Here is an 18,287-nt window from a genome sequence, read left to right as displayed (position 1 = left end):
ATAAAAAAAATAACATTTTGCATTTTCTTATTTTGATCTGGTGTTGGCGAATGGGTTTGGTGTTGATGTGGCGCAGGCATGATGGGCTGAATGGCCTCAACGAGCGTCTGATTTCCTTATGACACACAATGTCAACCTTGTTGTTGGCTTTGCACGTGAAACATCTTTCAATGAAAATAATATATTTTTTGTCCCAATAAATACTACTTTTGTTTTTCATTCTTTTGGTTATCATTATATTTAGTTATTCTCAACGTTATGACCTCTGATGCTCCGCAGTTAACCGCACGGACCTTCAGTACAACTGCAGGTGTACATAAATCAGCTCGACTGCGAACCCTCATTCGCTCGCTTTTGTATTTTTAGTAATCAGTAAAAAAAAAATGTCATTCATTTGACGAGTACACCAACAAGTTTCATATTTACGATCAAACATTTATTCATTAACATATGGTTGTTTCGATAATTATGAGATACACAATAAAATTCGTGTTCTAAAATTTACATCGTTATTTCCACAGATAAAGATAAACAGTATTTGATGACTCACGTGATAACTCTGGAAGTCAGCATTGACTTCGGAAATTAATTAAAACTTAGTTAAATATAAATTAAACCGATGACGAGAGGGTGAAGATAATAAACAGGATGTCGAATGGACCTTCGGACGACGAATCGATGGATAACGAACGACTCGTTTGGGAAATGCAGAACAAGTGGAACAAGACTTTAAATTACGATATCAAATTGTGGGAAACGTTATTTTTCAGCTCAACATTGGTGGTGTTGAAACGGACAAAATTCAGCTCCATTCATCAGGGGAAAACGTCAAATCGCAATAATGACGATAAAAATCAGGTTTCAGAATAATGACGTTTGAAACACGAACAAAATGCATTTCGTCATTGGACAAGACTTTTTTTAAAAGAGTAAAAAATAAATAAATAAAAGTACTCGACCCAGATGGGACTCGAACCCACAATCCCCAGCTCCGGAGGCTGATGCCTTATCCATTAGGCCACTGGGCCAACATATCACATCGTTCTAATAATGTATTAAAGGAGTGTACATTTTGTATATAGTATAATATATATGCATTGATGTTTCCAAGGATTTTGACTAAGCATGACGTCATTCGGCCCATCATGTCTGCGCCATACTGACCCACATTAAATTAATCCGTCAAAACGACTTCATTCCATTTGGGGAAATTTGGAGTGGGGATGAGAGTGTGGAAGGCTGAAGGATATCACAGGGCTGGAGTGTTGCCATTGATCAGACACATAATTGGGAAAAACGGATTCGATGGGAGAGCATGTTTAATTCGAGAGGAAAGGATAGTTTCACTCCCATGAATCTACCTGGTTGTTGATGGTGGTGGTGATGGTTATGGTGGTGATAGTTGAATAGGAACTACTCCATTTTGTGACATCCGTTTATTAGATTACAAATGATGAAGCTGCATCTGCAAACACACAAGAATATAACTGTTATTACCTTTACCAATGTTCGTGTTCAAACATTGCTCTCTAATCGTGATGATGGTGTTAGTGATGGTAGTGATGGTGGTGGTGATAATGGTGATGATAGTGGTGGTGGTGGTGATGATGATAATGATGGTGTTGGTGATGGTGATAATGATGATGGTGGTGGTGTTGGTGATGGTGATAGTGATAATGATAGTAGTGATAATGATGGTGGTGATAATGGTGGTGATGGTGTTGGTGATGGTCGTGATGATAATGGTGATGATAATGGTGGTGGTGATGGTGATGGTGATAATGATGATGGTGGTGGTGATAATGATGATGGTGATGGTTATGGTGATGGTCATAATGATGATGGTGGTGGTGATGATGATGATGGTGATGGTGATAGTGGGGATGGTAATGGGGATAATGATGGTGATGTTGGTGATGGTGATGGTGATAATGATGAGGGTGGTGTTGGTGATGGTGGTGGTGATGGTGGTGATGATGGTGATAGTGGTGATGGTAGTGGTGATAATGATGGTGATGTTGGTGATGGTGATAATGATGATGGTGATAATGATGATGGTGGTGGTGATGATGGTGATGGTAGTGATAATTGTGGTGGTGATTATGATGACGGTGGTGGTGATGGTGGTGGTGGTGTTGATGATGATGTTGGTGGTAGTAGTGATTATGGTGGTGGTGATGGTGATGGTGGTGGTGGTGATGATGGTGATGGTAGTGATGATGATAGTGGTGATGATAGTGGTGTTAGTGGTGATGGTGATAATAATGATGATGGTGGTGATGATGTTGGTGGTAGTGATGATGGTGGTGGTGGTGATGATGATGATGGTGGTGGAGATGATGATGGTGTTGGTGATGATGATGGTGTTGGTGATGGTGACCGTGATCATGATGGTGATGGTGGTGGTAGTAGTGATGATGGTGGTGGTGATGATGGTGATGGTGGTGGTAGCGATAATGGTGGTGGTGATAATGATGATGGTGGTGGTCGTGGTGATAGTAATGGTGGTGATGGTGATGATTGTGATAATGATGGTGGTGATGGTGTTGGTGATGGTAGTGATGGTGGTTGTGATAATGGTGATGATAGTGGTGGTGGTGGTGATGGTGATAATGATGATGGTGGTGGTGATAATGATGATGGTGATGGTAATGGTGATAATAATTGTGATGGTGATAATGATGGTGATGATGATGATGTTGGTGATGGTGATGATGGTTGTGGTGGTGGTGAAGATGGTGTTGGTGATGATGATGGTGATGGTGTTGATGATGGTGATGGTGGTGAAGGTGATGTTGGTGATGGTGATAATGATGCTGATGGTGGAGATAATGATGATGGTGGTGGTAGTGATGATGGTGGTGGTGATAATGATGATGGTGGTGGTGATGGTGGTGGTGTTGATGAAGGTGTTGGTGATGATTATGGTGGTGGTATAATGATGGTGGTGATGGTTGTGATGATGGTGGTGATGATGATGGTGGTGATGATGGTGATGGTAGTGATGATGATGGTGGTGATAGTGATGGTGACGTTGGTGATGGTGATGATGATGGTGATGGTGATAATGATGGTGGTGATAATGATGATGGTGGTGGTGATGATGGTGGTGGTAGTGATAATGGTGGTGGTGATAATGATGATGGTGGTGGTGTTGATGGTGATGATGGTGTTGGTGATGATGATGATGATGGTGTTGGTGATGGTGGTGGTGTTAACGATGGTGTTGGTGGTGGTAGTAGTGATTATGGTGGTGGTGATAATGATGATGGTGGTGGTGATAATGATGAGGTGGTGGTGATGATGGTGGTATTGATAATGGTGGTGGTGATGATGATGATGGTGGTGGTGGTGGTGTTGATGATGGTGATGATGATGGTGATGCTGTTGGTGATGGTGGTGGTAGTGGTGATGGTAGTGGTGATTATGATGAGGGTGGTGGTGATGGTGGTAGTGATGGTGGTGGTAGTGATGGTGGTGATGGTAATGATGATAATGATTGTGATGGTGATTATGATGGTGATGATGATGATGTTGGTGATGGTGATGGTGGTGATAATGATGATGGTGGTGGTGGTGTTGATGATGGTGATGATGATGATGATGGTGTTGGTGATGGTGATAATGATGATGGTGATGGTGGTGATGATGATGGTGATAATGATGATGGTGATGATGGTGGTGATGGTGATGGTGACAATGGTGATGGTGATGGTGGTGATAATTATGATGGTGATGGTGATGGTGATATTTTGCCTCTTTAAGCAATGCAAATCGATTTGTTCATTTTGTGCCCAAGTTGTGTGAATACCAAGTCCAGCGATGTGGCTGTGGGCACTGAAACCATGAACCAGCCACCCTAAGTCAACGACATCTTGCGAAGGACTTGAAAATGGTTGATTTTTCCTTGTGTATCCAATTTGGGGGAGATGTGCTCGATTCCTTGAAATTTAAAATTAACAAGTGTTGCCAGGCACAACAAATCCCACCCATTTAAGGCATAAAGTTCTTTTGGGGATCAAATTTTAATTTGATACTTCCTTAACCTGAATGTTGATTATAAGGAATAGAATAAGGAATATTTTAGTCTTAGTTTGAAGTCAATGAAACCATTTTGACGAAGTTATGACCGTTAAATGATTTTGACCTTTCAAGGCCACATAAGGTCAAAGGTCATGGTGTCAAATGAAAGCCAATAAAGGACTTGATATATGTCTTCCATAGTAAACATGCATATTCCTAACCTTTTTTGATCTATAATGGAAAATATGTAATTTTGACCGATGACCATGACCTCCAAAACTTCGGACCCTACCGATCTTCACAAATATGCATTTTTCACTGTAGTATAGGCTCTGGGGGGGTTGTTTGTGTACATGACTCTTTTAGAGCGTCACCCTATTTTCTTTTTTTTGTTCTATATGCCAAGACCTTCAAAAAAAAGTTTGGGTAATACCTCCAGATCAAGTACATTTTCTCTGTAGGGTCCATCTTGGATTCGCAGTTGGCTACCAGCAAACTATAATTGAACCAAAATGCCCATATTGGGTTTCGATGGAATATATCATTAGTAAACATCCATAAATTATTAATTTTGATTTACTTCAATTACTTATGCATTACTTAACACATTTTAGCATGATTTATTCTCTTAAAACTTGGTTCACAGTAGAAAATGACCATATTTTATGTAATTTTAGTCAAAAATAGTCAAACAAGCTGTTAGTCCTTAGATCTTGACTTATACTTATACATGTACTTAGTCATGCACTCATTGTGATAATACAGATCTGCTCCAAACACAGAATGTGGATCTTGAAGATCACAACTTCGGTCGAGGACGGCATCTTGGAAGAAGTTAGTTGCAGCAAGAAAAGACATAGCACGGTTGGATTCACTTATGCGATATTTTGTGTACAGTTGTTTGTAGGATTTGTTATCACAGATAATGCAGTTCACAACTCGCAATCCTGTTGCTGTAATATCTGCATTTGGTCGGTGGCGAACTGACTGGGAGCGAGAGCTTCTACCTTCAGTTTGGTTCTGCTGAGAAAAAGATGAGTCTTGGCCTTGAACTAGATTCTTCTTAGTTATTCTGTCAAGAACTGTCTTCATAGTTTACTTCTTGTAACATTCATTAGTCACATAATAACAAAACCCATCTCCTTCAACAAGCTTCAGTCTTTTGGAAACATGGTCATTGTGTATGCCGCTAGCTTCCCGTATCCTTTTACAGCCATTGCTTGTGCTTGCTATCTTATCATTGCCTACTTTTTTGGCAGATAATACATTTTGTTGCATCATAACAGAGGTCTTGAGATGACTTTACAAGAGTTACAGACTCCATCATTGGCACTTTATCCAACTCTTCACAACCCTGAAAAAAAAGGATATTATTAGTACTACATGTTGTACATACTAGGGTTATTGGAGGCACAACCACACACTTAAAGTAAATTGGACAACTACCTATTTGGAATCAATGCTAGTTTTAATTTTGGCAATTGTATATGATACCCCCCCCAGCCCCCCCCCCCCGTCTCCTCAAGGACATAACAGGTAAATACATGTAAACTATTCTGCATATTCTGGATTAGGCACAACCACATACCAGTGTGTGGCTGTGTCCCAGGCCTGGGGCACAATCACACACTGGTATGTGGTTGTGCCCCATCCATTTACATGTATGGTTGTGCCCCATGTTACATGTGTTCGTGTTAATGGGGGTCTGTTTTTGTTTTATTGTTTAGGCAGAAAACATGTGATGATAGTTTCCATTCCATTCTTCCCCAATTTCTGATAATGTATAATTTATCATTTTTTTCATATTCATATGTATCCTAGATATGATTTAACAAGCTGATACATTTAATATGTGCATAATAATTGTTGACCTTGAAAACATAGGCCAAGGTCAACGTATTGGAAACCAAATCCATTCAATTGCTTACCCTTAAAAATGTGATGATTTGACATTTAATTCATATTTCTATGTGTTCTAGATCAGGTTTTATAAAATTTTACAAATTGCCTAGTTAATATCTGAATACTAATAGTTGACCCTGAAAGCATAAGTCAAGGTCTTTGAAACCAAATCCATTCAATTCCTTACCCTTAAAAATGTATGATTTGACATTTAATTTATATTTCTATGTGTTCTTGATCAAATTTTATGACATTAGACAATTTGTCAATTTATAGATAGAATTGGGGGATTCCCTCATTTTGGGGATCAGATAGAATTGGGGGATTCCCCCATATGGGGGATTCCCCCATTTTGCTTTGAAATTTAAATATTTTGAACTAGATTTCACAATTATTCATTAAAATATTTCATTTTAAGAGATACAATTATTCTTTGATATTGCATTTACAACTTTTGACCATTATATTTACTTAAAATCAAAGGTGATCCATTAAAATCTTACCTTTTGTTTGCAGCATTGTTTTCTCTTCATTTTCTTGAAAATCCAGTTGCCAAGAGAAAGTGACATCATAGTTAACCTCACTGTGACATCATAGTTTACCTCACTTAGGTATCCCCAAAAATGACATCATAGACTTTCATATCCCTGTAATTTACTTTAAAATGATCTGAGGGCTTAGGTATGTATTATACACTAATAGGAAATCACATATGGGGAATCATTTGGTCACCTGATATTTCACCTTGAGTGAAGGATTCAAGGTCAAATAGACCCTCAACAGTGTTCCCTTTGTAAAAAAAATGTCCTTATCTTTCTAAAAAAAAAAAGGTCCCATGTGTCCCAAACCCATCACTATCTCTACCCACTTTACCCAGTCGCACCAAACTGTCCCTGGACTCTGTATCCTTTTCTCCTGACAAGGTGGAGAGCTTGCTTTCAAACCTCGAGTCAGATTCTGCAACCGGTCCAGACGGCATCAGCCCACGTGTCCTCAAAGCCTGCTCTTCTGCTCTTGCTCACCCTCTCTCTGTTCTATTCACCCTCTCATTTTCCCAAGGTCATCTGCCATCTGCTTGGAAATCTGCTAACATCACTGCCCTGCATAAAAAAGGTGCAAAAACAGATCCCCGTAACTACAGACCAATCAGCCTTCTCCCAATCATCAGCAAGGTTATGGAATCCATCATCGCCTCAGATATGAAATCCTTCCTCTTCTCCAATGGCTTGATTTCCAATCATCAATTTGGTTTCAGACCAGGTCACTCAACCCTGGATATGCTGCTACTGCTCTCCCATCAATGGATGGAGGTCCTCAATGCCAGACAGGAAATCCGAGCCGTATCCCTGGACATATCACGTGCTTTTGACACAGTCTGGCACCCTGCCCTACTCACCAAACTCTCTTCCCATGGTATTCAAGGCCATCTCCACTCATGGCTCGCAGACTTCCTCTCCTGTCGCAGTCAACGTGTGGCCCTAAATGGAGTTCTTTCATCCCCTCTTCCTGTGCAGGCTGGAGTTCCTCAAGGTAGCGTTCTGGGCCCTGTTCTTTTTCTGGTTTTCATCAATGATCTCTCGGACTCTCTGGAAAATCCTCTATTTCTCTTTGCCGATGACTCCACCCTCTGCCGTACCATCTGTCATCCCTCAGACCGGCAAGCAGCAGCTTCTTCGCTCACTGCAGATCTGGATAAAATCACAAACTGGTCCAACACGTGGAACATGTCTTTCAATCCAGACAAATCTCACACTCTCACTATGTCTCTTCGAAAGGACCGTTTAGAAAACCCCCCATCCACTTTCTCAACAATCCTCTGGAAGAAGTCTTTTCTTTCAAGCTTCTGGGTCTCACTATCTGCCATGACCTTTCCTGGGAAAGTCACATTTCCAACCTTGCCTCAAAAGCCAGTCGCCGACTGGGAATCCTCCGTCGTGCAAAGTCCTTCCTCGGCCCTCTTGAGCTCCTGACCACTTACAAAGCTTTTGTCCGTAGCCTGATGGAGTACTGCTCTCCCCTCTGGGCTGGTGCTCCTGCCTCCCACCTTTCTCGACTTCACACTGTCGAAACCAGGGCTTTTAAGATCATTGGCATCTCCCGCAATGAAGCTGAGTCTTTGGGCCTCTCACTCAATCACCGCAGGTTGGTCGGTGGTCTTTCTGTCTTCTACCGACTCCTCTCCAGCCTTGCCCCCCTGCTCTCTCTGCGATTTGTCCCAACCACATTTCCACAGGGCGCTCAAGGTCCGCCAACAACCCCTTTCTGTTTAAACTACCAAAATCACGAATCACTGCTCATCTTCACTCTTTCATTCCTCTTTTTTCCCGCCTTTGGAATAAACTTCCTCACTCTATTCTTTCCCATTCTTCCCTCCAGGCTTTCAAAACAGCTGTTCACCACCACCTCTTATCTTCCCCCATCCAAATCCTCGATCTTTTCTACCCCCGATAATCCACCCAAGCCCACTTCCTTCAATTCTCCTGCTTTCCTTCCTGAAAGTCCCTGTAATGTCCATCTTCTCCTCGCCATGTTCCCCGTCCCATCCCCATCCCTCTCCCTTCCACAGTTCACCTGTGGCTGTTCCCCAATGTTCTGTCCCTTCCACTCCCGCCCCTCTTGTCTCATGCCTCCTTGCTGTGAGTTGTGTGTTCGCTCTCATACGAGCCTCGACCAAGGTATACAAAAAAAAAATAAAAAAAAAAAAAAGGTCTGATGGTTCAGTTACATATATGTGTTATGAATAAATGGGAAATAACATATGGAATCTTTTGGTTACATGGTGGTTGGCCTCGAACAATAGTGTCAAGGTCAAATGGATCCTAACAGCATTGTCATCACAGTATTACCTTTATCGAGGAAAAGCCCATATCATTCTAACCATGGTGTGATGGCTAGAAATACAATATGGAAATCTTTTGGTACTTGACCTTGCCCCGGTATGTGGTTGTGCCCCAAGTTCCCCTACATCTAATTAAGATGAGTGTCTCAATACAGTCTCTGTAGGATTGGAGCATATGGACATCACTGTTTTAGACCATTAATTAAAGCTTCAATGGTAAATCATGTCTACTTTTCATTATTTTGGCAGTCATTTTGAGGAAAATCTTGGGATTATGCTTATTAGATCAACTAAAAAAATAGAAAAATGTTACCAATGAATTCCTTGGGGTCAATAACCTATATTTAGTATAAAAAAATCAACTTACCATGGCATTTAATGAAGGAGATATCATTTGATGAAATACCACAAAAGTGGCCATTTGGGGGTTGGGGTGACTTTGGTTTACAATGAGCTCTGTGGTAATCACACAGCCCCATTGTGAGAATATGAAAATTGAATTGCTCAGAGAACTTAACAATGAAACTTTTGGCCAAATTTTATAGCTCTACTTACAATATTAAGTCATTCAGAGACCATCAAACTTTGAGCTACTTTCAAGTTGAAAGCTATTTTTGACTAAAATTATGTAAAATAGTCATTTTCGACTGTGAACCAAGTTTTAAGAGAATAAATCATGCTAAAATGTGTTAAGCAATGCATAAGTAATTGAAGTCAATCAAAATTCATAATTTATGGATGCTTAATAATGATTTATTCCATCTAAACCCAATACGGGTATTTTGGTTCAATTATAGTTTGCTGGTAGCCAACTGCGAATCCAAGATGGACCCTACAGAGGAAACGTACTTGATCTGGAGGTGTTACCCAAACTTTTTTTGAAGGTCTTTGCATATAGAACAAAAAAAAATTAGGGTAACGCTCTAAAAGAGTCATGTACACAAACACCCCACCCCCACACCCCCCCCCCCTGAGCCAGGAGTACTATAGGAATGGGTAGGATTATAAGTGACAAATAGAATAAGGTTCACTAGAAGCTTAGTTTGAAGTAAATCAGATAATTTTTGATGAAGTTATGAGCGAAAAACGATTTTGATCTTTTCGTGACCTTGACCTTGACCTTTGATCCCATTGGACCCAAAAGTTAATGGGGTCGTCCAAGGTTCATTGCCCACCTGTGGATTGAATTTGATAGTGTTTCCAAAAGCCATTTTGCCATAAAGTTGCTAACAGACAAACAGACAAACAAACAAACAGACAAACAAACAAACAGAAAAAACAAACTGGACGATTACAATATCCCACTCCCTTCCTCCGGGGGGGGGGGGGGGGAGGGATAATAAAAGAGAGTTTCCTGTGAATGTTGCTGCCTCAATGTCTTTGAGTGTAAATTGAAACTTTGGTGAATGTGATGGATGGATTAACATACAGTTTTCATTCCAACGTTTAAACGTTTTTGTTCGCAAAACTTACATGAAATTGCGATGGTGATTTGGCCCAATGAGAAACCTTCCCCATGGAAATTAACATGAAATAAAAGGAAATTCCCCATTGGAATTCTGCGGGAAATTTGATTGATGCTGTTTGAACAGGGACAATTGGGTCATTTTAAGCTTGAGGGTTAGAGGTTGGAAGGTATGAAATGGCAGTCAGATAAAATTATTTACAGGAAGGGAAAAGGATTCTACACCAACGGTAGGAGTTTAAGTAATATAGAAGAGATCGAAGTGAAAGTAAAGAAGGAATAAAAGCATTTCTTAAATGTAAAAGGATGCCAGGATGTTCCTCCAAAATGTATGTAGACAAGGTAGGGATGGTCACCACAAATGATCATGTGAAACTATCCTGACATTTTCTTTTAAAAATGGTTGTCCCCAGATAAGACACGAGTGTGTGAGTTGTTATTGTCAGGTGAGGCCAGATTATATCTGTGACTTGCGACAAGTATCATGTAAGCCTGTACTAACCTGTTTCATGGTCGGGTTGTCGGTGACTAAACCGTCTCCCCCACCAGGTTTCTTGGTGAGGAGGGTATATTATATGGACACCCAACAGGATTAAAAACAAAACCTGTCAGAAGGTGCAGGAGCTCCTTGTGAGCCAATGGCCATCCAATATCTCGTGTCCAACTGTGTTTGCGGACATCTTCCTGCAGTTGGGTTACTTTTTTATTAGGAGGTTGGTGGCAGAATTTGCACTCCGGCCACCGTAAAACCCTTCACTCCGCAAAACACAAGAAAAACGCAAAGAAATCTGAAAACCCACTCCGTGGGAGTACCTCCTATGCAGTTTCTCTTCACAGGGCAGCTCACCGGATGACGGGATTGGGGCAAAGCCTTCGGCACTGCCACTCTTTGATAATAGGATGAAAAACATGGGGTAACTTTCCTGGGTCAGATTGTGGTAGGGTGTGTGTCGGGGTGGTGCTGAGGTGTTGTTCACCACCTCAGGGTGTGTGTCGGGGTGGTGCTGAGGTGTTGCCGTTGTTCACGGCAATCTACTTGGGTTAACCTGAGGGTTAACCCACCCTTTGGGTGGGTGCCTGGAATTTCCTATCCCTAAGAGAGGATGATCACCTGTCTCTGTTATCATCTGAGCTCAAGCGTTTCAACATCGGTATCGCAGCACTCTCTGAGGTTCAGAGACCGGATTGCGGCGAGATCATGGTGGGTGGTTACACCTACGATTGGTCTGGTCACTGATGGTTACCATGCCGAGGGAGTTGCTCTAGCTATGTCCAACAAGCTGACTCCTATGATAATCGAGGTAACACCAGTCGACGAGAGCATTATGAGACTGACGACTTGTCTCTCCTTGGGTGCCATTTCACTGGACTCTCGATATGCTCCGACTTTGGCGAGTGATCTCAATGAGGAGATATGCTATGTTGGGCTCGAGTCTGTGGTTAACCAGTGCCCCAGCGAGACACTCTTCTTGTCTTGGGGGATTTCATTGCATTGACTGGCACTGATAGGGATAGTTATGAAATATGTGTTGGTCCCCATGGGTATGGAACCAAGAACCAGAATAGCGCAAAGTTACTTGTCTTCGCAAGATGTCGTGGACTGAGGGTGGCTGATTCATGGTTTCAGTGCTTTACAGCCACATCGCTGGACTTGGTATTCCAACGCTGGTGGTGTGGCAAAAGAGATTCACAATGTGCTTGTTAATGGTTGCTGGAGGATGCTCCAGACTGGCAGGGTTTACCGGAGTGCTCAGTTCCTCAATACCGATGAGAGTCTTGTTGTAGCGACTCTGAAGTTTCAGCTTAAATACAGGAGAATTGAACCATCCCAGCCGAGGCTGGATGTTGGCAAACTCACAATGAGAGGGTAGCTGAGGGGTTTGCAAACAGGCTGAGTGGGGATTTGGGAATCTTGGTGTTTTTAGGGGATCCTGAAGAGTGGTGGAGTGCCTTTAAGACTACCATCCTTGATGTTTTCTGTGGGTGTCTTGGAGCCCACTGTCAGGCGAGGAGGAAATTTGTTTCCCAATGTACACTGGATACCATTGGCCTGGCCAGAGGTGCAGAGGCAGCTTGATGGCAGAACTGACCTGTTCCTGGAACTGTGGCATAACGTTGGTTAAAAAAAAACAAAAAACGGGGGTGGACAAGGAGGCTTATGTGCAAGGATTCTGTGAGGGGGAAGAGCATCACCTGTGGTCCAGTGATTCTCATCCTGCTTACACAGGAATCCATGCATTGCGGTCCTCCAAGCCCATCTGTCGGTGTACTGCATTTAGAGTGGAGGGTGGTGAGCTCTTGACAGAGGCGTCTGAAGTGAAAGCGCGCTGGGCCAGTTACTTTGAGCGCCTTTCCCAAGCTGACACACCAGCTGTTGAGTTGGATGTCAGAGTTGTTACTATCCCTATTGCTGACTCTCCAATCAACTGTGAACCACCTTCCTTTGTGGAAACACTGGCTGCGGTGAACCGGTTGAAAGGGGTAAAGCTCCTGGGATTTGTGGCATACATGCTGAACCTCAAGGCTGATGGAATTGCTGCACTCTGGTGGAAATGGAGCACAGGCATCATCCCCATCTGACTAGAAGGGGTGCCTTGTTGTTCATCTCTGGAAAAGGAAGCATGATCGCCATTTCGTCTATATCTGTCTGTGGTGTTTGTGGTATCCATGTCAGCCTCCACCACGGTTATATCAGAATGAGCTGATTCGTCAGTCACGGATTGTTTCACCCTTGAAATTTAACCCTTGAAATGGGGCCTTTCAAAAAAATTACGTAACGTTATTTTCTTTAGAGAGGCACGTATGTGCATGCTGATGGGCTTGATTAAACTTTACTAATAATTCTTATTCAACAAATGATGAGATTTTTCAGGGTCCCTCATCCTAACACTCGACCCAAACAAAACCAATGGAAATCTGACTCAAAAAACTGGGCAGTGTTTAATCAGCAGAGGCCGACAGGCCTAATGTGTTAGGTCCACCAGAAAACCAAGATGGTGGTCACATATCATTTTGTTTGGGTGCCCATGATGGGTGGAGGTAAGCGACAGATGTGGGTCTAGTCAGGTAAGCTGTCCGACAAGTGGGTGCACATTTCAAAAATAAACCCCAACACGAATCCCACCAACACCAAAACCAACTGTGAAAATGTGGAGCACTTCTAGACCTGTGACATGTCGCAGGTAGTAAACTAGAATGGCACTCGGTGAAGCACATAGCTCTGCAAGGCTGTGCAGTTGACGTTTTACATCCCACTGATTGGCTAGATCTACATCCAGACCTCCAAAATCTAATCGGCTTGTTCTTGTCAATTGACCTACCGAACTCATCCACCAAGTTTTGTCATAATCTGTCCACAACGTTTTAACATATTCTGTTCACAAACAAACAAATAAGAAGGCGTCAGGTCACATTTGGGAGCATGTGCTGGAGCAGCGCGTCGCTGCATCCACTTTCCACCGGTACTCTAGGGGCCTCCGTCTGGCCATCCCCCAGGCAGATGCCTGGCCCATCCCCATCTTCTTGAGATGCTGATCAACCTGCTGCAACCATGGGGCACGTGGTCGGCTCATTGGCCAGGGGATGGCCAGACGGCTCCCTTGCCTCCAATCAAGAGGCTCCCTCGCCGAGAGAATCTGGTGAGCAGGATGAGCGTCAGGAAAATGAGTCACATGTCCATACAGCCGCAGCTGACGCTCACGAACTATGCAGGTAATAAATCTCATTTGAGTCTCTTTCAGCAACCGCACGTTGGGCACAAAGTCTGACCAGCGATAGTCAAGGATTCTCCGAAGAGACCTGGTACCAAAGGACTTAAGTGTCCATCTCAGATCCCTGGTTAGAGTCCAAGTCTCATAAGTAGGGTAAGAATACTGATTCTGGCTCACTTTTCCCCATGTAAATGAATGGGGGATTTTCAGCGATTTATTTTTTTTTTCCCTAAAAATAAACCCCCCTTTTTATCCCAAGGTATATTTATTTGTCTCCCCTTTTAACTTGGAGGTTGAACCTCATTGAATTGAACACCTGGGGGTTGAACAGCTCACTCATTGAACCTATAAAGATTTGTTCATTCTCAAATTCCTTCAATAGTTTAATTTTCTTTGCACAATAATCCCCATCTAAAATATTAACAAACAAAACATTTGAATCTTTATATTTTTTAAGATACCCCATTTGTGTCATTACGAAATGATAAACTTCTCTTAATGCTCTTGTTTGACCACCTCCTGAGCCACAGGTTATTTTTTGTTAAGCCCCGCCCACTTTTCTTTAAGCCCCGCCCACTTTTGTTAAGCCCCGCCCACTTTTCATAAGGTAATTTTTCTAAGCCACGCCCACTTTTCCTAAGCTCCGCCCACTTTTGCTAAGCTCCGCCCACTTTTCATAAGGTATTTTTCTAAGCCACGCCCACTTTTCCTAAGCTCCGCCCACTTTTGCTAAGCTCCGCCCACTTTTCATAAGGTATTTTTTCTAAGCCACGCCCACTTTTCCTAAGCCCCGCCCACTTTTGCTAAGCTCCGCCCACTTTTCATAAGGTATTTTTCTAAGCCACGCCCACTTTTCCTAAGCTCCGCCTACTTTTTGCTAAGCCCCGCCCACTCTTACATCATTTCCAGTTCATCTCTGACTCACAAAGAAATCACTAGAAAATTACAGGATGTTATGGTTTTGAAAAATTTCCCAATGAAGGCTTGCCTAGGCTTGCCCAGGGAATTTCCAAAGGAAACCACACCCACCAGTCTTTCTCTATAAAAGCTTCAAACCCAGGCTCCATTTTAAACATTTGTTCTTGCTGGCAATGGTGTTCTGTGTGCTTGTCTCAAACTCTCTGTCTTCTATGGAACTAAACCTTCAAGTTGATGAACTGGATTCAAACCTCTTATCTATTGAGGTAAGATTTTTTATTTTCCTATTTTCAAACTTTGATTGAAGCATACTCATTTAATAATTAAATAACTTAATTAATACATTATTATTTTCTCTCACAGGAAATTGTATCTGAAAATACTGCTTTTGCTACAACTTGGGGGAAATTGTTGGCTTGGTTGAAGACCTTGAGTGGGATGACTTTGGTGTTCCTTGGAACTCTCTGTCTTCTATGGAACTAAACCTTCAAGTTGATGAACTGGATTCAAACCTCTTATCTATTGAGGTAAGATTTTTTATTTTCCTATTTTCAAACTTTGATTGAAGCATACTCATTTAATAATTAAATAACTTAATTAATACATTATTATTTTCTCTCACAGGAAATTGTGTCTGAAATACGAAATGAAAATACTGCTTTTGCTACAACTTGGGGCGAAATTGTTGGCTTGGTTGAAGACCTTATGAGCGACCAAGACCCACAGAACGAGTTCGTCCTTGATGACCCAACCAAAGAGTTATACCTTGGAGACCAGCAAAATCCTGAAAAAGAGTTTTACAGCAATAGTACTCATTGTGAGTTATCAAGACAATACCCACTGAACAAGTTATACCTTGATGAGCCAGAATACAAGTTTTACCTTGGAGACTCACAAATTTTGAAAAAATCAGTAAATGAGTTCTGCCTTGATGGTTTTAATAACTACCTTGGAGACTCAGGAAAAGGGTTTTGCCAAGATGGTTCTAAATATGGGGCCTACCTTGGAGACTCACAAATTTTGAAAAAATCAGTAAATGAGTTCTGCCTTGATGGTTTAAATAACTACCTTGGAGACTCAGGAAAAGGGTTCTGCCAAGATGGTTCTAAATATGGGGCCTACCTTGGAGACTCACAAATTTTGAAAAAATCAGTAAATGAGTTCTGCCTTGATGGTTTAAATAACTACCTTGGAGACTCAGGAAAAGGGTTCTGCCAAGATGGTTCTAAATATGGGGCCTGTCTTGGAGACTCACAAATTTTGAAAAAATCAGTAAATGAGTTCTGCCTTGATGGTTTAAATAACTACCTTGGAGACTCAGGAAAAGGGTTCTGCCAAGATGGTTCTAAATATGGGGCCTACCTTGGAGACTCACAAATTTTGAAAAAAATCAGTAAATGAGTTATCCTTAAGAGACTTTGTAAGTTGGTTTTACTTTGAATACTTGAAATGTGGGTTCTGGATTGATAACTCACAATGTGATACATATCTTGGAAACTCAACGGGAATGTGGTTATACCTTGAAGACTTGGAAAGTTGGGTTTATGTTGGACACTTGAAACTTTTTTGGGGGCTTTTATTTATTTATTTATTTATTTATTTATTATTATTATTATTTTATTTATTTATATTTTGGAGACTTTTGGAGTTGCTATCACTCTTTGGGATCTAAACCTATCGATGTAGTTCTTTGTCGGATGGTGCTTGATGGGAGCAAGATCAAGAAAGTTCTGGGAAGAAAGTGCAGGCTTACTCCCTCTTTCTACGTCATCAAACCTGAAAGCCTTAAAAGACAGAATTGGAAGAAGAGAAAAAAACAAAAAAATATACATTGTTCGTTCTGGGAAGAAAGTGCAGGCTTACTCCCTCTTTCTACGTCATCAAACCTGAAAGCCTTAAAAGACAGAATTGGAAGAAGAAAAAAAAAAACGTAAAAATATATATATATAGGTGGAAATCTCATTTTGAAAAAGACATTGTGTTGGGTGAGGATTGAGTTGGGGTTGAGATTTTGAATGTGAGGGTTGGGGTTGAGATTTTGAATGTGAGGGTTGGGACACACACACATACACATCAACAAACAAAAGTTAAGCCTTGACTATTCAGTTGAGGATTCTGTGTTTGGGGTTCACAGATCTAAGAACGTCCCCCTTGACACACATTATATACTGTTATACACCTCGGACTTGGCCCTCGAGTGTCCACAACGGTGTATAGTAGGAGGGAGTGAAACGCCAACCTATTGCTCCCATTGCACACACACACACAAACAAAAGTTAAGCCTTGACTATTCAGTTGAGGATTCTGTGTTTGGGGTTCACAGATCTAAGAACGTCCCCCTTGACACACATTATATACTTGTCCCTCTAGTGTCCACAAAGGTGTATTATCTGCTTAGTTTTGTCTTTTGTAATTCCTGTGAATAAAATGAACCTAAAATCTCTTCCCTTCCAAATCATATATTTTATAAGTCCAAGGAACTGTATCTATTACATCAACAATTTTAAAAAGTTCTTTCGTCCATCGTTCAGTAAAACCCTTTTCAAAATGAGATTTCCACCTATATATTCTTACGATATCACCAACTTTGAACTTAGGTTTTCTGACATTAATCTCTTTTTCATATTTTAATTTTGTAAATGTTTCTGATGGCTTCATATTCGTTGACGTGTGAATCGTGTCATTATACTTATCCACAATATCCTGAATAAAAGATAACCATTGTTGTGAACCGAGTTGTGTGAATTTTTTATATAGTCTCTCTTTTAAGGTACGATTAAAACGTTCAACAACAACTGCCTTCCCTTCATTAAAGGTACTGTATAATGTAATACTGTTATTTTTTAAAAAATTCATAAATGTCTTGTTATAAAACTCTCTACCCTCATCAGTCCACAATTTCTTAGGTTTTCTCTTACTTTTATTAAATATCTGTTGAAAAGCTAACATAAGAGTATTACCTGTTTTGTTTTTTAAAGGGACAACCCACGCATATCTACTCCTCAAATCAATAACGGTTAAAGCATACTTGTACCCCTTATCATTATTGAGTTCAATCAAATCAGCAGACCAGATATAATCAACTTCCTTGGAATAAACTTTCCTTCTCTGAAACTTTGTGAATATTGGTTTATGTAATTCATCAGCTAATTGCTCTTCAGTCTTAATGGCATCATTAGAGCCTATAAGTTTTTTGAATTTCCAAGTCCAAGTTTCAATTTAGCACTAATCATCTTCTTCACGATGAACCTATCAACTTTTTCTCTCAAGGTTGGATTTTGTATCAGAGACAAATTATACAACATTTCTCTATCGGCTTCATGCTTTTCTTCCAACGTTGTGGTATTCCCATAATCAATATCGTGTCTCATGCACACTTCATCAACTCTATTGATTGGTTTACTCCAGGATTTAGGATTGTCTGCCTCAT

At 41.1% G+C, this 18,287-nt stretch overlaps 1 long non-coding RNA gene and 1 other non-coding gene across 2 annotated transcripts; one reads left to right on the top strand and one right to left on the bottom strand.

Moving 5' to 3' along the window:
- Nucleotides 1-955: 955 nt before the first annotated feature.
- Nucleotides 956-1,028, bottom strand: TRNAR-CCG (transfer RNA arginine (anticodon CCG)). Its single transcript has one exon. It is a non-coding gene; the product is annotated as a tRNA-Arg (tRNA).
- A 14,231-nt stretch (nt 1,029-15,259) lies between these two features.
- Nucleotides 15,260-17,422, top strand: LOC147011886 (uncharacterized). The gene is made up of 2 exons (XR_015051758.1): nt 15,260-15,384; nt 15,482-17,422. It is a non-coding gene; the product is annotated as an uncharacterized LOC147011886 (long non-coding RNA).
- Nucleotides 17,423-18,287: the final 865 nt, after the last annotated feature.

Source organism: Eptatretus burgeri, chromosome 15 (genome assembly GCF_056783735.1).
Source record: "Eptatretus burgeri isolate ZD-2024b chromosome 15, Ebu_testis_v1, whole genome shotgun sequence".
In the NCBI taxonomy this organism is placed as follows: Eukaryota; Metazoa; Chordata; class Myxini; order Myxiniformes; family Myxinidae; genus Eptatretus; species Eptatretus burgeri.
The sequence above is the reverse complement of the archived record's forward strand: the minus strand, read 5'-3'. Positions and strand labels throughout refer to the sequence as shown.